Source organism: Solanum verrucosum, unplaced genomic scaffold (assembly GCF_900185275.1).
Source record: "Solanum verrucosum unplaced genomic scaffold, falcon-dt-bn FXZP01000133.1, whole genome shotgun sequence".
NCBI classification, from domain to species: Eukaryota; Viridiplantae; Streptophyta; class Magnoliopsida; order Solanales; family Solanaceae; genus Solanum; species Solanum verrucosum.
In genome coordinates this window covers 571,197-593,575 of record NW_026020355.1, presented here as the reverse complement: position 1 = coordinate 593,575, position 22,379 = coordinate 571,197, and positions in this window count along the sequence as shown.

The following is a 22,379-nucleotide window of genomic DNA, read 5'->3' as shown; positions in this document are numbered from 1 at the left end:
TATGGTGACCAATTTCATCCCAAAATTCTATCACTAGATGTAATTATAATAGGTTAGTTTGTACCGGTCGGATGCAAAACTCACATAGGCGTAGTTTATCATAAACACAAAAGGAAAACATAAAATAGATGCAAAACTTATAAAATCCTTGAGTCGTTTACCGTTTCCCTACAACTTATTCTAGTCAAGTTATCCATAAGTCGAGTGTGCCATGGAATATACTAATAGCATTGTCGACAAACTGTACATGAAATATTAACTCTCACATCATATCATCATCATATATATATATTGTCTTTCAATTTTTCATTTTGGGACTTTCCATTTATAATATACTAAGTCAAAAATTGAATTACTAAAATGTCCATCAAAAGTTTATTAATTTTCTTACCCCTTACCCCTTAATCCTATAATATCTTTTATGTTATTATTGTACCTAAAATTAAATATATGTTGCAAATTGTATGGTGAATTAATATTATTAAATTGTAGTAAGTTATTATTATAAGAAGACATAAAAGCCTAATGGTATTGTTTAATTAATTATCCATGAGGAAATAGACTCATGCATCATGTATGTACCTTTAATTCCTTAGTACTAGCTAGAATCAATTGCATATTTAAATGTGGTTATTTTTGGGCATTAAATTCTTATTCCATGTATTGGTTATTTCACTTCTTTTTTAACGGATAATTATAAATTTAAAAGATATTTTAAGAATGTCTCTCCATTCTCCAACATAACTTCTGAACTTTCTACGGAATTCTAGGTAAACTTTTGGCTTATATCTAATGTGCATGAGGTAAAATTATTATTGGCAAATAAAGATGCTAATTTACCTTTCAAAGCTCAGAAGAAAAAAGAAATCGATTTCATCAAATACATAAAATGCTTAAGCGTGGAGATCGCTGATTAAGGTAGAAGGTTGTAATGGAGCGATCTCTTGCTTTTCAAAGGGTTTAGGCTTAGTGGAGTCTGTCGTATTAGTACTTTTATTCTTGTACGGTCTTGCTTTTGCTTTCTGCCACCAATTGTTTTTATGATGTTTCGGTTTTTGCACTTTTTTTGTTGTTGTTATTGTTTTCGTAATAGTTGTTATATTATATTATATTCTCTTCACTGTCATATTTCTTTTTCATATTTACTCTGATTTGCTATACTCGACTCAAGTCGAGGGTCTTCCAAATTGAGGTAAGGTTTGTGCACGGGCCGGTTTTTTTAGTATACAAATTAAGAATCGTATTTACACCAAAATAGCAATACTTTTTTTTTCATTCATATAGAAATATTTTTTTTTCAAAAGTAGAATTTCCAAATCAGCCATGCTTATCACTATTCCCATAAATTTCTCCAATATTTTACCTTCCTTATTTATTCAAATTTGTTATATATTATCTTTCAATAGAGGTTTCCTACCAAAACAAAACTCCTCTTCTCTGATAAGAACAACTATCAAAAACTGAATATGATGTGAGGCTAAAAATACATATTTTTAATCATTATTTCCTCACATTTATTATTTATATTTGTCCTTTTTAGCATGAATTTTATGAATTGTGTTAAATGATATATTTTATTTGTAGGATTAAATTGGTGAAAAAATAAAGAAGTTTGGAGCTAAAACGAATTAAAGATGAAAAGTTGAAGAAGGAAATCAAGCAGACAGCTTAATGGAAATAAGTTAATATAATATTAATATAATTTATTTGCAAATAAGGAAAGAAGAACTTACCTGATGGTCCAAGTGTCAGGCAGCAACGTCAAAAGAAGTTACACGCGAAGAAAAAGGAATCCAATTTCTTTTGGTTTTGGATTCCTAATTTAATTTGGACTCAATTATTTTATTTAGGGTTTTCTATATCTATAAATAGTGTATAGAAATAATTATTTGAGGAGGGGGGCCAAGAACCAAGATACAAGACACAATATAAATTTTCTTCTAGCTTAGGAACTTTGAAAGAGCCGCCGTGGAGGCCGGAGAATTGTGGTTTATTCTTTTTTCTCCTTTATTATTTATTTGTATTCGTGATTAATAAAAGATAGTTTAGCTATTGTTCTTAATTTTTTATGATTAACACAAGCATATTTATTTTTAAAAAAATTTATTGTGTTTTTGAGATAATGAGTAGCTAACTTTCATAACTAGGGTTGTGGGAACCATGAGCGATTAACAAAGTAAGAATAGTAAATAAGCAATTCTTGACTAGTATTTTGCATGCATTGATAATTCTTTCGTTTAGAAGTCTTTTTAACAGTGGCCAACGTTAGAACTCGCCTTGTTACTACTTGCCGGACCAAGGAGGTAATTAACAAGAAAAGAATTATCAACATAGATTTAGTGTGATACTATCTAATAGGCTAGTGTCGATTGGTGCGAAGTAATAACTAAGCCAAACATCGATTATGATGTCTAATATGAGGTAACGGTAATGGTTAGTAAATTATACACACATAGCCAGACCAAGGTGTGGGGTGAAATTCTCTAGATGCCGGACCAAGGATTTAGAGATACCTAACTTATCACTTTGCATGTAATACACTAGAAAAGGATTACTATTATTAGGATTACTGCGCTTATGGGGAACATATTCCTAGTTACTTTTAATAATCTGAATATAAATAAATACTTAGTTCAAAGCTATCTTTTTATTGTTTGTTTATTTTATTTCAAATTAACCCCCCCCCCCCATTGTTATATAACCACTATCGAGTTAAATATTTGCTATTGACAATATTCTTCCATATTCTCTGTGGGATCGACCCCGACTCATTGTTGGGTAAATATATTGCATACGATCGGTTATATTTCTTTTCAAGAAGTATATTTGAACGTTATCAGAATACCTATAATTTTTCAATTCTAATTCAACACAACGGACGATGGGTCATCAGGTAATTGTATAAAATAGTTGGCATGGTGTTTTATTACGTGGTTATATATGATTTATCACAAATATCTATTTTGTACTTTTTGAGAGTTATTCGTTTGGTTTAGTTTGTCTATTTTGGTGAAATTGAATTCATCTAATTTGGTTTATGTTCTGAATGCTCGAAATTTTGGTTTAATTACAATAACTACATATGATTTGGTTGTAAACTAAAGTGTCAATTTTTTTTATATTAAAGTTTAGGTTTCATATGATTTGGTTCGAAAGTATGTTACATTATTGTCCGTATTATAGTTATTAAGTTGGTGTATATAATATAATAATTAGAAAAAATGTTCATATGTTGATCATTGGTGGTACCCTAATAAAATATAAAATTGAAAAATTTGTATTGGTATGTGATCTGGTACATATGATGGCATATTTGTTGCTACGAATTGACACCAAACTGATAGCCTGATGTATGTATCAATTGAAAATTTGGATTGGTATGTGATATGGTACATATGATGGTATATTTGTTGCTACGAACTGACACCAAGCTAATAGCCTGATGTATGTGTTGGTGTATTTTTTGGTCCAATTTATATTGGTGTATTAGACATATGTTGTTAATGAGTATTTTTGTTATCTACCACCAAATTTTTTTGAATTTTGACTAACAAATATTTGTAATGTCGCAGGAAAGTATCTGAATTTCAAGATTGAAGGAGTGATATGATGTGGACACCAATTACCAAGACTTGATTAATACTACTGCTTCTCAATTAGGTGTGGACACGATCGTTTTTGAGTTGGAACTCAAATATGTTGTGACTGATCCGTTCCCACCATTGAAGATTCATAGTTTTAAAAAATACACCAAAATATTCAACTTTAGATACACCAAAGTGTTTTATGTATTTTTGAGTACATATTGGTGAATAAGACTTTGTAATGGTTAAATTGAACTTTGTATATGAATTTTTGTAGTAATTATATTAATAATATCTTCATATATTTACAGATCGTGCAAAAACGTTTATGACATATGTAGTTGTGAAAAATTTCAACATGATGAAATTCCTTATAGTCATGCAGTTATTGCTATTGGATACAATAACAAACATGGTGAAAACTATTGTTCAGCCTATTACAGTAATACAAATTTTCAAAATATTTATGCAATATCTATTGATATATAGTAGTATATTTAAAAGGTATAAAATAGTAATAATTATTGGTATAAAATAGTATATTTATATATAGTAGTAAAATAATTATTGGTAAAATGATGGTTATATGATTGATATATTTAAAAGGTATAAAATAGTAATAAGTATTGGTAAAATGATGGTTATATAATTGGTATGTATGTATGTTTATATATTACATGGTTGTATATTTGGTGAAACTACGATGAAGTTATAATTGTGAAGACACTATGCATACTTGATGAAACCTACATGTTTTTTACCTAGATGAGAATAATGGTAAAAATGTGAGAGAAGGCTTCCATTAATAATATGATTTGATTGAATAAAAAATTAAGAGAGAGAAAATCAATATATAGAAAAACAAAGTAACGTAAAAGAGTAAAACTGTGGTTGAAAAAGTAAAACAAAAGTAAACAATAATTATCAATCTCATAAAATTAGCACATAACCTCCGCTAAAAAAGGTAATATATACGGATACCAAATATATTTTTAACAAATAAAAACTTATATATTTTGTTATGTTTGTAATTAAAAACTTAGTTTTGTAAATAAAAAAGAGTATATGTATATATTATTCACTAAAGTCTTAAATAGTATATTCTTGTAATTTTTTTTTGTGCACACCCTACTCTCCCTAGACGGATTTCACGAGATATGTTATTATTATAAAAGAAATAGCTATAAAATCAGACAACAAATTTAAACATTTGGGTTGAATTGATGAATGTACATCTATTTTGCTTTGTTAGCAAGTTTTGTCGAGAAATATGTTTATTCATCTCGTTTGATCAATTATTGATAATTTTTAAGATTTCTTCTATCTTTAAATTTCAATCACTACTAAACAATTGTCAAAAAACAACGGCCAAAAGCGACGGACTGCGTCGCTTTTTTGGTCAAAATCGACGGAAAAGTGACGCAGTCACTTCGGTCGCTTTTTAGCTCGACGCTTTTCAAAAAGCAACGGACTGTGTCGCTAAAAAGCGACGGACAACGTCGTTTTTAAAAAAGCGACGGACTGCGTCGCTTATAGAGACGGACTGCGTCTCTTTTAGCGACGGACTGAGTCGCTTTTTTACTATTTTATTTGAATTTTTTTTTAAAAAGCGACGGATTGCGTCGCTTTATTTTAATTTTCATTTTTTTTAATTTCTAAAGGGCGACGCAGTCCATCGCTTTTCTGGAAATTTATTTTTTGAAAATCCGAGAAAAACGACGGATAAACGGACACTATCCGTCGCTTTTCTGAAAATTTTATTTTTAAAACCCAAAAAAGCGACGGACTAAACCACGTTGTTCGTCGCTTTTTCTGCAAATTTTTTGACAGTAGCAGCTCGCAGCTTCTGTTGCCACTTGCAAATGCAATTCAATTCAATTATACACTGTTCAGCCCAATCAAACACACACAATTATAAACAATCTAAACAAAACATAAAACAACAAACTTAAAATAATATTCAAAAATATCTAAATCATAAATTAAAGACTTATCAAGTCTTTTAAAATTCGTTTTAAAATTTCAAAAAGTTCATTAATGTCTAGAGATCTAAACTAGGGAGTGAGATCTACATAATCATCCTCATCACTCTCGTTGTCGGTGTCATCGGGAGCCGAAGTAGTAGGTCGACGAGCGATGTTTATCACTTGTTCTTTGATTTGCTAAACGGTCTCACTCATGCTTTGTTGTTCAGCTACTCTTTTCCGCTCCGACTTTGCTAGTGCCGCTGTAAGTTTAGCTATTTGCTCCGACATAGCAGCAATCTGAACACCGTCAAGTGCCTCAGCTTGACGTGACGATCCAATACCTTCTAAGCCTGACTGAAGGCGTCTAACATCATTGCGAGAGCCTAGACCATAGCATCTACCCTTGTGTGTCCCCCCCACCATTTTTCTTTCCAAATCTGAGTGGACAGTTCAGGTGTCAACTGAACCGAACTATCTAGATTCTCAGCGACGTGCTTATGAAAGTCATTCAGCATATTAAATATAAGTATTGACATCAATATATAAACATATCATAAATATATTCACTATTGATATATATTATTCATATTAAATAACTTACAAAAGTTTGTTCGGCCCTTTCCTCCACCCACACATCCGGATTCGACTCATTGTCTTTCTTCCTGACATGAGTCTTTTCGAAAACCTCTGGTTCAATGGGAGTGCGTTCCAATTCTTTTTCCTATAAATAAAAACTGAAATTTATAACGATATATATGTATCAACTAATTATTTATTTAAAAGTTTGAATTAGAACTTACCATCACTCGTGCAATTGTTCCAACCATCTTTGCACCTCCGGTGTGCAACGAGCCACCTTTAAGACTGCCTCTAGCCACTTTAGCTTGATCTGATATTGCCTTAAACTTGTATGTGTTCCAATACTGACCCAATTCATCAAAAACATGAGGCAACATCCAACCGGGACGTTCACCACTATCCCGAACGCTCTTTAGCCAGCTAGACAGTCTGGCGGATGCCTTCCTCTCAAATGTGGTCCCAATGACCAAATTGTACCTTGACTCCAAAGTACACATAGTCTGAAAAAATTGAATAACGTTAATTAAATCGATAGTAAAAAAAGTAAATGATACTAAACTTAACTAAAAAATATATACCTTAAAGTTATTAAACATCGCCTGGCGTATACTGTTTGGAATCTCGCTCCAAGAGTGATAAGTTTGTGTATAGAGTCTTCTAACATACTCGTTTAAAGCCCAGGCAGCATCCTTTGCAGAATGCCACCTGCAAAACACATAATAAATATGTTAGTTCATGAATAATATATTAAAGTATAAGAAATAAATAAAATAAACTAACAAATAGATAACAAAACAAACTTACGATGATCCATCCGGCTCAATCATGACTTTACCAAGTCTGTCCTTCTAGCCTGGAGCAGGAGCAGACATCGTATCATGTGGTGTAGCACTAGGTGCAGCTGTAGACGAGGGTGATACATCAGGATGCACAAAACGCTGAGTCAATGGAGGCGTACCGACCATAGCATCTGACTGCTTGCTACTAGAATCTCCAAGCCTCATGGAAGATAACTGAGGAGATGTACCTGTGGGAGATGGAGTACCTGCCGATAAGGGTTGTGCTCGACGAATAGCCTGTAAAGGTAGGTCCTCGTAGCGTCTTGAAAGCAATGCCTGTGAAGTAGATAAAGCAACGACTGGTCGACGATAATTAGGATAATATTGCCGAGGATCCGCCGTACCAAACGGAACAGCAAATAAATGAGTATCATGGCTGATGCGCTCTGGCGTAGATGAAATAGATCCTGCAATATCCTCAAGATCTATCGGTCTCCTAGACTTCTTCTTCTTAGCCTGTTTAGTTTGGCTAACTCCAAGATGCTCGCAATGTCTATCACCGTCACCGCCTGATGACATTTGTATGCAAATTTACATGTATAATATATATAAAAATCATAAATTAAATAAAATTAGTAAATACACTTACATATGTACTAGCTAGCTTTCATTATACACTATCCCTCCTCGCTTGTTTCAATTCCATAATTTTCCCATTCTTCCTCCTCAGTTGTTTCATTTTCATTATCGTCCCATTCTTCGTTATCAAATGATTCATTTTCCTCATTCTCGGATATTTCTTCCTCAACATTCAATATCTCATCATCAGATACTTCTTCTAATATGTGTTGAGGATGTTGTAGTGTGGTTTCCAATTCAACATCAACTTGTTGTTGAACAATTGCAACATCATTTTGATACGCCACATCTAAGACATTGTCAATTTCAATTCTTCCCACAGACTTACTTTTTATAACAACCCACCAATAAGCTTTGTCTCTACGCAATGAATATGAAGCGTAATACACTTGTTTAGCATGTTGTGCAATAATAAAAGGATCATAACTTCTGTATTTCCTGGTGTGCTTAACTTCAATTATATTATGTTGATGGTCCACCTTTGTGCCTCTATGTGATGGGTCAAACCAGTCACACCGAAACAATACAATCGTCTTATTAGGCCCACTTGAATACCTCACTTCAATAATCTCTTGAATGACACCATAATATTCAATAGTTTGACCAGTACCATCAACATCACCTTGTATATAGACACCGCTATTATTTATTTTCTTGTTCCTAGATACTTCTTCAGTTTGAAACTTAAAATCATTGACACAATACTTATTCATTGCCAGCACTTGAGATTCAGGTCCAAGGGATACTTCTTCACTAATTGCAAATGTTGGACACTTGAGTATTCATCGTAAACCTACGCGATTGTTATTTCAAGTAATATAATTTAGTATAACATGAATATATTATTAAATACTTAGTGATTGCACACTTACATTGTTCCTCAACCATTTGGAAAATTCTGTATAGATGGCTTTATTACCCCATGTGTTTACGAACAAGCTGATCATTTTACATTCAAGTATTTTGTTAGTTAATGATCACTTATTAGTATGTAATTTAATAACATATTTTTAACACTTACTTGACATATGATTGAATCTCTGGACAATTAAGCAAAATATGTGTCACAGCTGATTGCATTTCCATATCAGTAAAGCCTCACTTTCTTAGATTTGATGCTCTTGAGCTGAGGGTCTCTTGGAAACAGCCTCTCTACCTCCATGAGGTAGTGGCAAGGTCTGCGTACTATTTACCCTCCCCAGACCCCACCTAGTGGGATTTCACTGGGTTGTTGTTGTTGTTGTTGTTGACCATTTTGATTAAAAAATGATATCGGTGGAAATAAAGGATCAATATCGCCTTCATCATTGCGATTGGGCTTGTTTCTCCTATATGACACATCATGACCAAAGTAATAAGAATAAAAATCATCTGTTTCTCTCCCAATATGACCTTGAACAAATTATCCTTCGATCCTTCCCCTTTGCTTAATCGTTTGCTTCGAACTACCAATTTTTCTATATGCATATATGTATATATATATGTCAATATATAAAAAGACTTGGCGAATATATATTACTTACTGAATATTTCAAATGCATACCTCTAAAATGGATACATCCATCTTGTTTGAACCGGACCTCCGAGGCCGGCCTCTTGTACAAGGTGAATTGGAAGATGATCCATCACATCAAAAAAACCACATGAAAATATATTCTCCAACTTAGTAGAAGTGACAAGAATATTTTCCTCCATCCTATCTAAACTACTCTCCAACAACTTTCCAGAACACAAATCTTTAAAAGGAAGACTTACTTCTGTGATTGGTTTCCATATCCTTTCGGGTAGATGGCTAAAAGCGATAGGAATTAAAGTTTCCATGAACACATGACAATCATGACTTTTCATACCTATCAATTTTCATTTATTCATATTTGCCCGCTTTCCTAAATTCGAAGCATAGCCCTCTGGCATCCTCAAATTTTTAACCCACTCAATAATTTCACGTTTCTCATCCAATGTGAATGAAAAGTTGGCTTTGGGCTTAACTATTTTACCATTTTGTAATTCCTGCAGCCATAACTCTTTTCTCCTACAATATTCCTTTATGTCCATTCTAGCTTTTGAATTGTCTTTTGTCTTACTCTTAACATCCATCACTGTGTTAAACAAATTGTAAAAGTAATTTTTTTCAATGTGCATCACATCTAGATTATGTCGTAGCAGATTGTCCTTCCAATACGGCAACTCCCAAAATATGCTTTGTTTGATCCAATTATGCTCAACACCATATCCAGGAAGTCTAGAAGATGAATCTTCTGTAACTTTAGGTAATTGGGAAATTCTCTCCCAAATTTGATGCCCTGTGAGTAATGGAGGTGGGGGGTCACTTTCAACCTTATTTTTCCTAAATGCATTTTTCATCTTTCTAAACTCATGGTCCATTGGCAAGAAATGGCGATGACAATCAAACCATGTATTTTTTCTGTCAAGCTTTAAATTGAATGCCTTACTATTTTCCATGCAATACGGACATGCTAGCTTTCCAGCTGTCATCCAACCAGACAACATCTCGTATGCAGGAAAATCATTAATAGTCCACATTAAAGAAGCACGCATAATAAAATTCTGCTTAGTTGATATATCATAAGTCAAAACGCCTTCAAACCACAATTGTTTGAGCTCATCTATCAATGGTTGTAGATAGACATCAATCAAACTTTTTGGATTCCGGGGACCTGAAATAACACAACTTAGAAAAATGTAGGGACTGGTCATGCACATTTCAGGAGGAAGATTATACGGAGTAAGAAATACCAGCCAACATGAATAAGGCAAAGCATTATTAGAGAATGGTGTGAAGCCATCTGAACACAAACCCAATCTAACATTTCTTGGTTCACTAGCAAAATCAGGATATACATTATCAAAATGCTTCCATGCTTCACCATCATATGGATGAGACAAGACACCCGGTGACCTTCTATATTCATGATGCCATCTCATATGTGGGGCAGACCTCATCGATGCATACAACCTCTTTAACCTAGGAATGAGAGGTAGATAATGCATCGCCTGAACTAGGACCATGTTTCCAGCCGGAGTCCTCTTATAACGAGTATGTCCACAAAACTTATAATTTTTAAATTCACTATCAGTCTTGTAAAACAACAAGCATCCATTAACACAACAATGAATTCTATCATACGTCAATCCTAACTTGGACACCAAACGCTTTGCCTGATAGAAGTTCTTTGGTATGTTAAACTCCGGATTAACTAGTTCACCCAAAAGATCAACCATTGAGTCCATAGCAGCATTAGGAACATTTCAATCTGATATAATATTCATTAATCTAACCGCAACTGACAAAGCAGAATGCAGACTCCCTTCACATAGTGGACGACTAGACTCTTCTAATTGATCATAAAAGCGTCTTGCTTTTTCATTAGGAGCTTCATCAAAATATTGTTCCGGTTCCATCCACCTTGAACCCCGAAAGCATCATTGATCATTTCATGAACCCTATTATGTTCAACCCTATCATGTTCAACTCTAACTTGTTCAACCCTAATTTGGCCATATGGTGAAACCATATTATATACATCAACAAACATCGAATTATAAAAGATACCATCCAATCCATCACTTTCTCCATGATCAATCCATACAAAATATCTAGGCTTAAATTCATTAGGGTACAAATGAACCATAACTTTATCTGATTTAAAAAAATTTAAGCACTTACATGCACTACAAGAACACCTAACCAATCCATTAATCTTGAAAATGTCAAGTGTCATTGTATGTTCAATAAAATTTCTAACACCGTCAATAAACTCAGGTTTCAAATCAGCACCAATTTCATAATACATATTATACATCCACAAACGATGATCCATCTACAAAAATATAGATATTCAATTATATTGTAAATAAAATTTACTAATAATTTTACTAGTAGTAGTCCTAAAACTAGTTTAGTATTGACAAAAATCACATTATTTAATTTAACTTATTTAAACAACTTAACAACTTTTTAACTTGAACTAGTTTAGTTTTGACTTAATTCCAACAACTAAATCTATCAACAAAACAACATTATTTAATTTAACTTATTTAAACAACTTAACAACTTGAACTAGTTTAGTTTTGACTTAATTTCAACAACTAAATCCATCAACAAAACCACATTATTTAATTTAACTTATTTAAACAACTTAACAACCTTATAACTTGAACTAGTTTAGTTTTGACTTAATTCCAACTAAATCCATCAACAAACCACATTATTTAATTTAACTTATTTAAACAACTTAACAACTTTAACTAGTTTAGTTTTGACTTAATTCCAACAACTGAATCCATCAACAAAACCACATTTTTAAATTTAACTTATTTAAATTTAAAGCTAAGTGTCAACACTAGATGGACACAAATCGATCTTGCAAGAAAATCAATTTTGTCATCAATAGGATCAACTAGTGTTGGTACTCATGCTTAACAAATATATTATTTCTAAATTTAAAGCTAAGTGTCAACACTAGATGGACACAAATCAAGAAAATCAATTTTGTCATCAATAGAATCAACTAGTGTTGGTACTCATGCTTAACAAATATATTATTTCTACATTTAAAGCTAAGTGTCAACACTAGATGGACACAAATCGATATTGCAAGAAAATCAATTTTGCCATCAATAGGATCAACTAGTGTTGGTACTCATGCTTAACAAATATATTATTTCTAAATTTAAAGCTAAGTGTCAACACTAGATGGACACAAATCGATCTTGAAAGAAAATCAGTTTTGTCATCAATAGGATCAACTAGTGTTGGTACTCATGCTTAACAAATATGTTATTTCTACATTTAAAGCTAAGTGTCAACACTAGATGGACACAAATCGATATTGCAAGAAAAACAATTTTGTCATCAATAGGATCAACTAGTGTTGGTACTCATGCTTAACAAATATATTATTTCTAAATTTAAAGCTAAGTGTCAACACTAGATGGACACAAATCGATCTTGCAAGAAAATCAATTTTGTCATCAATAGGATCAACTAGTGTTGGTACTTATGCTTAACAAACAATCGATGGACACAAAAATATTATCATAAAATTAAAGCTAAATATCAATACTAGATGGACACAAACACATTATTGAAAACAATTGTACTTGAACTTTAGAAATGTAGAAGCACCAACCTTATCTCCTACTTTGATGAAAGAAGCAATATAGTCTTGTATCAACTTTTTTAGATGTTGAGCTTCCTTAGTTGCCTAGCACGAAAAGTTCTAAAATTAGTTAAATTTCAAGTTCAAGTTCTAATTCCAAGTTCAAGTTCTAATTCTAAGTTCAAGTTCAAGTTCAAATTCTAATTTCAAGTTCAAGTTCTAAGTTCAAGTTCTAAGCTCAAATTCAATTTCTAATTTCAAGTTCAAGTTCTAATTCTAAGTTCAAGTTCTAATTTCAAGTTCTAAGTTCAAGTTCAATTTCTAATTTCAAGTTCAAGTTCTAATTCTAAGTTCAAGTTCAAGTTCAAGTTCAAGTTCTAAGTTCAAGTTCTAAGTTCAAGTTCAAGTTCTAAGTTCAAGTTCAACTTCTAAATTCAAGTTCAACTTCTAATTTCAAGTTCAAGTTCTAAGTTTAACTTCAAATTCTAAGTTCAAGTTCATGTTCAAATTCTAAATTCAACTTCAATAATAATTCAAACTAGTTCTAAATTCAAATTTCAAACTAGTCTTAAAATCACAAATTCAAACTAGTCCTAAAATCCCAATAGACATAATTGATATAGTTAAACCAATAAACATAATTATTTAAGGAAGTGGGAATTACATTCAGATTTATGCTCACATTTTATAATAATCTAATACAATCAAATAAATCAAAAATTGATACGAAATATATATAGCCGAAGGATCAATTTAAAGCATTAATTAGGACATATTTTACATTGGATTCAATAAGGTAAAAAGAATGTTAGGAGCAGATTGAAAAATAACGGGTTGGTTCTCAATCAAGACTGAACTTGATAAACAATCACTGATACAGACAGTCAAAAATTCACAAATTATTCCAAACCTCAAGATAAACACCAACATAGGCGAATATTTCAACATAAACAAACACCATAGCATGCTAGATAATTGATTATAAACTAAGAGTCACACACACATAATTTCCAAGAACAGGCAGCCCACACATATAGTAAGAATTTGAAATTTAAAACGAAAAGGAGCAACTATCTCACATTTTACAATATTCCCAGTGACATGCTTAAAATTAAAGTAAAGGAATTTGTACCTGAGATGGATCAGTTAAGATCCGTCTTAAGCAATCCAAATTATGCAAAGTGATTGCCATTTTCGCTGGAGAAACATGCGACTGGTGGCGCTAAAGTTGCTGGCATTCGCTGGTGTTGTTGTTGCTCGCTGGCGCTGGAGCTTCGCAGTGGCTCGCTGACCGGAGTTGCTGGTCACGCTGGCACGCTGCTTCGCCGTGGAATCTTTGGTGGATGCTCGCTGATCGGAGGTCGCATGTTGGAGCTGCTGCCTGCGCTAGCTCACCTGGCTGCTAGTTGTTGTTGCTCGCCGGTTAGAGCTGCTGGTTGTCGTCAACAGAGGAGAAGAGAGGACGACGCCGGGGCTGCTGGTCACAGCTGCTGCTTCTCGCCAGAAATGGATGGAGAATGAGATAGAGGAGGAGGTTGGGCGGCGGTACGGAGAAAGAGATGAAGAATGAATTAGTTTAGGGTTGGTTCCTTTTGGTAGATTAAAATAGGAAAATAGATCTTGACCGTTGATTTAAAATAGATGTAAGGCTGAGATTAACTTGGAGTGAGATGGGTGGTCAAGATTAAAAGGGATGAGTTTGATTGAAATCTGAAATAATTGCAATGAGCAAAAGGGCTAAAATTGTGACTAAATTGAAATTAGAGGCTAAAATTGAAAGAGAATTGCATAGAAAGAGGGCTAGAATTGAAATAAATTGGAATAGAATGGACTATAATTTAAATAATTTAGAGGAAGAATAAGGAAATGCTATCCGATTAATAAAATACTACATATTAAAATATTTTCACACATTATTAAAAACATCTAATATTTTAAAATATAAGTGAAGTAATTATTTTGAGTTTAGCTATCGTTAAATATAATAATTTAAAAATAATAATATTTTTATAAATCATGCATACTAAAATATATAATTTTTTAGACAACCTTAATTTTTATGATTTGTTTTTATTTATGTTCTTCAATTGCAATTTCTTATTTTAAAAATATAGACGTATGCCTGTTAATTAAAACAATTAAACATTCGCGAACAAACATAAAAATTTTCAAACAATAATATTATTTTTTGATATTTCTCTATATTTTTGCATGAAAAAAATTGACGAAAGTTCTTTGATTTTCTTTCTTAAACATTCAATCAAATTAAATAACACTACTTATTTATTTTTTCTTATCATCTAAGCTATCTAAATTTAACGCAAATACTCACTTTTAATTTTTAATATAAATCAATACGAATAAACAAATCCATCTTCAAAAAGACTCGACTGACTTAGTTAATAACACTACTAAAAAAAGACTCTTGGTCATTGCTAATAACACTACTAAACAATGTTAAAACTCGACTGACTTTGTTAGGTTGTCAGTGATTTTAAAGAAAGAAAACCAACACAATTTCATCGGTTATTTTTCACACAAAAATACATAACACTCTTAAAAAGAAATTATTATTTTTTAAAAAGAATTCTTTTTTGTTAATTTTTAATTTTTTAACTAAAATTAAATGACACATGTCGATTTAAAATAGGAAGTTGCAATTGAAGAATATATATAAAAATAAATAAATCATAAAAATAGTATTTCGTGTTAAAATGGAACATAAAAAATGGATTTCAAGGGTTAAAATGGAACAAGGCTAAGATAAAGTGCCAAAATGAAAAATGTGGACAAGTTAGAGGGGTTGTATATGTGTTTGGCCATATATATATATATACATATATATATATATATATATATATATATATATATAATTTAACTACACATCAACAAAAGTTTAATTTAATAAATTTAATTTATCGATCAAGTTAATTTTATAAATTTAAATTATATACCTTCCAATTATATAAATTTAATTTTATTGATCAACAAAAGTTTATCAATATCAAATTTAATATATAAATCTCCTTGAATTGATCATCGGTATTTCTTTAATTGATAATGTATTTCATATCTGAACCACTACTATATAAGACTTGATTTGTTAAACTACTCGAGGAATATATATATATAAAATTAATCAACGTATTTCATACTCCGATGAAGTATCATTTACTTGTCATCATAATTAGGAGGTGATCACTACACTTAACATCCATTCAATTAGATTGAACGTATATAATAATACTATCTCGCATTTCATACTCGAATGGATTATATGTTAGCTCTTCACCTCTACTACATCATGATATGAGATATTAAGTTTATGATTAGACGACAGACTGATAGGATTGGTACATTACTCTATAAATATAAGTATAATTATCTCCTAATTCATATCAACGTAGTTTCATACTCTAAATATGGATTATAGATATTTTTTTATTTATTTCACGAATTCTAACATTTTATTTGTAAAAGTATACAAAATTGTTACACTTTTTGAACAATTAATCGTAGGTGTAAAATGAAATTTTAATATTATGCACAATAGCAAAATTATGATTAATAGGAATATTTTAAACATATCGACCTCCGGATGTCGCTTTTATTAAAAGTAATTAGATATAATAAAAAATACCGACCTCATGAGGTCGGTATCACATTAAATTTTAAGATAAATAAAAAGTAATCATGTTAATTAAATAATATTGACATCAGGAGGTCGGTATTTTATATTAAATTATTTTTTAACTTATATAAAACCGTCATTCGGAGGACGATTTATTTAAAGTTAATTGAAAATATTAATTTATTACATACTATTTAATTTTACCGACATCTGGAAGTCCGTATTATAATTTTTTTGTTTTTTATTTTACACAAAACCATTCTCCGGAAGACGATTTAAACAAAATTTTAAAAAAAAATATTTCTCAATTTTGTTTTTTATATGGAGAAATGGGGAAAATCGCATCTGCTAGTGCAGATATTTTTAAAAAAGCGACGGACAACGTCTCTATGTTCGTGCTTTTTAAAAAAAATGTTTGACCAACATTTTGACCAAAAAGCGATAGACTAAGAGACATTGTCCGTCGCTTTCTTAAAATATTTGACTAGATATTTTGACCAAGAAGTGACGGACATAAAGATGTTGTCCGTCGATAATTTAAAAAATAATTAAACAATTAAAATTAATAAAAAGCGACGGACGGCGTGACTTTTTAAATTAATAAATAATTATTTTTAATAAAAAGCGACGGACTGCATCACTATCTATATAAAATAATTAATTAGCAAAAATACGCGAAAAAAGCGACGGACTAAGCGATGCCATCCGTCGCTTTTAAAAAAAATTAAAAAAAAAACATTTTAATTAAAAAGCGACGGACTAAGAGACGTTGTTCGTCATTTTTTAAAAATGTTTGACTAGATATTTTGACCAAAAAGCGACGGACTAAGAGATGCCATCTGTCGCTTTTTTTAAAAACTAATTAATAAAATAAAATAAATTAAAACGACGGACAGCATGGTTATTGTTTAATTTATAAATAATTATTTTTAATAAAAAGCGACGGACTATGAGATGCAGTCCGTCGCTCTTTGTAAAATAATTTTAAAAATAATTATTTTAATTAAAAAGCGACGGACTGCATCTCTTAGTCCGTCGTTTTTTTGTTGCGACGCTGTTCGTCGCTTTTAGCAGTTTTTCAGTAGTGAATTCTTTTAGTTAATTAAGTATTTAGAGGTATTTACATGCATATACAGTAAACTAGAACATGAAATTCAATCGACATATTTTTATATACCATTATGGGGCTATATGATATTTATTTTCTTCACGTACTTATTGTTAGATAGTAATCGCATTTGTCCGTTTTTTCGAGTTTATTTCTATTCAGCAAACAAATAATTAAAGTAATGAATTGCAGTAAGCAATACAAGTTCAAATTTCAAATGGTGTCTCCGTATCAAAACAACAAATATTTTCTCAAGTGACATACCTTTGATCATTTCGTCCAAAAAGAGGAGTTCCTCTAATTCTCTGAATTTTTCTAGAAGACTCTTTTCTTGAATATTTTTCCAATTTCCCGGCTAATGTGTGTTGATTATACTTATTTAAGTACGACATACTTGCATATTCTATTTCTTCTTTTTATGGCATCATTCGGTTTTTCAAGACTTGGTCAAGGAATTTTCCAATTCCTTGAGTGGATTTCTTTGAGCACCAAATAGAGTGTTTAGTTGTATATTTGTTGGTGTCGAAAAGGAGCACCAAGAGTGGTTGGACATCTATGGTAATTAATGCAATAGAGAAAATCAATGAAATTGTTTAGGCTAAATAACAGAGAGAATGAGTGGAGTTTCGAGAATGATAATCATATATTTTCTCATTTTTTTCGTAGTGAGAAACACTAATACACCCCCACTACACACCACACACTCAGATGACTAGCGTGGTCCTTCCACCATCGAAGGCCACGTATCCAGGGTTGACCACATCATCAATGTTTTATCAAGGTGTGGCCACGGTTTCACTTGGGTCATTGCTTAGTATGCCCAAGCTTGACTATAGTTGTGGATATTTTGAGCCCCTCAGTTTTCCCCTTCCTCGATCCCTATCCCATAGGTACAACGTTTGAATCAATAGAGAACTTTTTCTTCGGTATGAATCGATATTATTCCATTCCAAATCCTTTCCGATACCATCCAAGGAAAATATCTAATTTGAATTCCAAATTGACGGGTTAGTGTGAGCTTATCCATGCGGTTATGCACTCTTTGAATAGAAATCCATTTTCTGAAAGATCCTGGCTTTCATACTTTGGTGGGTCTCTGAGATCCTTTCGATGACCTATGTTAAAGGTATATGTGTTTTTGTCACTCTTAGAGGCCATTATGGACACAATATTTTGAGTTTCTTTGTGCAGCTTTTAGTCTCTAGCCCATAGGTTTGGCATATATATATATGCATGGCTTGCTTGGGTACCACGTTTGGTATGTGTTTAATTTTTCTCTTGAATGTTGGTTCCATGAGTGAATGGAGTTTAATTCTTCGTAATATGATTGTTATATTTTGGTCCATGAGTGGCGGAGAATTGTGTGTATATGTTATGATGGTTCTTGTAGATCGAAGTTGCATGTTAAACACTAGAGATGATGCCTCAGGGATACTTGGTGGTCCGAGTTACTTGATGGATGTGATAAATGTAACATCTCGTTAATTGAAAGAACTAGAAATAGTTAGAATTGGAAGTAGTCATCTTAGGAAAGGATGAAAATCTGGAAAATTTGTTAAGTTATGTTAAGTTTGGGTTTTTGGTCAACTTCAAGAGACCATAACTCCTAGTTCGGGATGAGTTAGGTGTGCTTCCTGATATCGTAGGAAATATCTCGTAATAATCTTTCCAACGCCACCAAGTTTGTACGATTCCGAATTCATATGAGTGAGATATTCCCATTTGCAGTTAGGCAGTTCAAATAAAGAAAGTCTAATTCGGATTTTTGAAAGGTAGTTTAGTCTTTTCCTTACCCAATTAATTAAATCCATTTTAGTAAATTATTTGGGGTCTAAAATGATTTAGTTCAGTTTACACAATTACGAAATACGCTAGGTCTTTGAGAGAAGAGAAAAAAGGAGAAAGGAGAAGAGAAGCTCAAGATTCATAAAGTTCTTGCCATTTTGGTGGTGGAATTCGCCAAGGATTCAATTCTACAAGGTATGTGAGACTCTCATAGCGTTGATTTCATTCACCCACGCGCCAATCATTTTTGTTTCAGGGAAATTCGTTTCTAGAAATTTGAAAGTATGTTGTTCTTGAATTATGTTCTTGAAGTTTTCTTTAGTTCTTGAGATTTGATGGGATTGTGGAGTTCATGATGAAATCGTGTCGATTTAAGAGATATTTTGAGTTAGATTCTTTTGTATATATACTGGGTATTTGAATCTATAGAGGGATTGAGAAAAAGAATCGGATTTAGGCGAATTGGGTGAGAAATCGAAGAAGAAAAAAGTCGAGCAGGTTTTGTCACGCAAGTTCGCGTCGCGGACTTGCTCTTACGGTGTACTAAAATCACCTCCGCATCGCGGACTTGTTTTCAGACAGTGATTTCTTGATCTTTTCTCATGTTTAGCTATCTAAAAACAATCCTAAACATCATGAGAAATCAAAAAAGAAAAAAGTCGAGCAGTTTTTGTCACGCAAGTTCGCATCGCGGACTTGCTCCTCCGGTGTACAAAAATCACCTCCGCGTCGCGGTTAGGACGTCGAATCCTCTATTTCAAAATTTAATTTTGCGATCAAAAATTTAAATACATCTCCGCTTCGCAGACTTGTTTTCAGACAGTGATTTCTTGATCTTTTCTCATGTTTAGCTATCTAAAAACAATCCTAAACATCATGAGATATTTCCTATCACAAATCACAATCCTTGAATCCATAATTCAATTCAATGAAAGTTAAGAGTCAAGTCAAGAGAAGTTCATAGAGTCTTCCAAAAGTTTTTTTACAAATGTTTTAACTTTGTTTTAAGACTTGAGTTTTGATTTGAGTAAAGAGTAAAGTTTGAAGTTCATTTCTTCAAAAGAGTATATCGGGACTATGTATTCCCAAAGAGTAAAATGTTTTCACATTTAAAGAAAAAAGGAAACCTTGATTTCCAAAAGAGTCTTTGAGCTAGTTTTCAGTTAAAGAGTAAATGTTTTCACATTTAAAAAAGAAAGGAAACCTTGATTTCCAAAAGCGCCTTTGAGCTAGTTTTCAGTAAAGAGTAAAAGTAAAGTTCATTCTTCAAAGATTATATGAGAACTAAATATTCCTAAGAGTTAAAATGTTTTCACATTTGAACAAGAAAGGAAACTGAGATTTCCAAGAGAGCTTTTAGGCTAAGTTTTTGAGTAATTATCTCAAACCAAAGAAAGAGTTTTGCTTTTACAAACATATGAGCTAAGTATATTTGGGAGTAGTATTGAGCATCGATATGGGTACGAGTTTGTGTTCGAATAAATCACGTCTCCATAAACCATGTAGCTATCATGGGTAGTAAAGGATCATACTTTTTAGATGACTCCCTAAGTGCTTTTTAGCATAGACTAGTGTATCCACTTAGTTAAGGCGTTCTATATGACGACAAAGTATAGGACAATTCTGGCAGCATGGGCAAGACGATGTATCACCACTTAGGCTCATAGTGGTGGTTGTCGGTTAGAGAAACTCCCACAGAAACTATATTACTTTATTATATGTGTAAAGTTGAGTTTGTTATTGCATTTTCTTTAACGAATTAATTTGTTTTCTACTGTTTTAAAGGCTTTCTATATATTGCATGTGTTTTATTGCTTTATATAAAGTTAAGTTATACGGGAGTTGAGTAAAGCCAAGGTAAGTGTTTCTTTCAATTTCTTTTCAAGCTTAAGTTATGTTTAGCATTCCAACTCGCATACTCGTACACTCAATGTACTGATGCCAGTTGGCCTGCATCTTATTATGATGCAGACGTAGGTAACCAGGATCAACATCCAGCACCTCGTTGATCCAGTTGAGCACTCAAAGTCAGTTGGTGAGCCTCCTAGCTTTCTGGAGGATCCTTTTTATTACTTTCAGTATTTTAGTTCATTAGGATGTCGTAGGTCTTGTCCCAACGTCCATCTCAGTTGTTTAGAAGCTTCATAGACAGAGTTAGTGATGTTAGTTCATGAGTCTTTACTTTCCCTATTCAGTTAAGTTGAGACTTGAGTTGCCACTTTGGCAGTGAATGTTATTTATTACATTCTAAATTATTTATTGAGCATTTTAGTTTTTCTTTTAAAGTATATTTATCTTGAGTAAAGTCTTCCGCTGAGTAAGTAAGCCAGGCCAATGGTTCTCTTGGGCCATCAATGGTTCTCGAGTGTCAGTCCCGCTCAGGGTGTAGGTTCGGGGCGTGACAAACTTGGTATCAGAGCACAGAGTTCAAGAGTCTTAGGGAGTCTATGAAGACGTGTCTGTAGAGTCCTAGTTATCGGTGTGAAGCGCGCCACATCTATAAATAGGAGGCTGCAACATTTAGGAAATTCCTTCACTTCTTTCATACTAATTTTGTGCGTTAGAGTTTTATCTCTAAAAATTTTCTTTCTAACTCGTGCTTGCGTGTAACCGATTGTGAGTTGGACTGCTTTCATGAGGCGTTTCTTTCTTCGTGAGCTAAGAGAAGTAAAGAGATGGTTGTTGACATGTGAAGCAGGATGAGTTTATTCATTGTGGGTTGACTCGTCTGTCAAGTAAGAAAAGTAAGGCAACCATGCTAATATGTTACATGAGCATAACAAGGTTGATGATCCATGTGCAATAAGTTGAGAAGGACCAACTGAAGGATAGATAAGAGTTTAAGAATAAGAGGGCTAAGACATCAGAGGATGAATCCGGGCACCAAAAGAGTAGTGTGAACCGGTCTTTTTTCCAACATAAGCAAAAAGGACCTGCTCCATCATCTGCTAGTGCACCTGCACCAAGGAATAAATGTGAGTACAATAGTCAGAATTCTCAGAACTTCAGAGCTAGACCTGCGCATTCGCAAGGTAGTAAGGCACAAGGGGGTACTAAGACTCCTGCATGTGCTAAGTGTGATAGGAGCCACTCAGGGGTGTGTCGTGATGGCTCAACTGGTTGCTTCAACTGTGGCCAGAATGGCCATTTTATGAGAGAGTGTCCTAAGAACATGCAGAGTAAT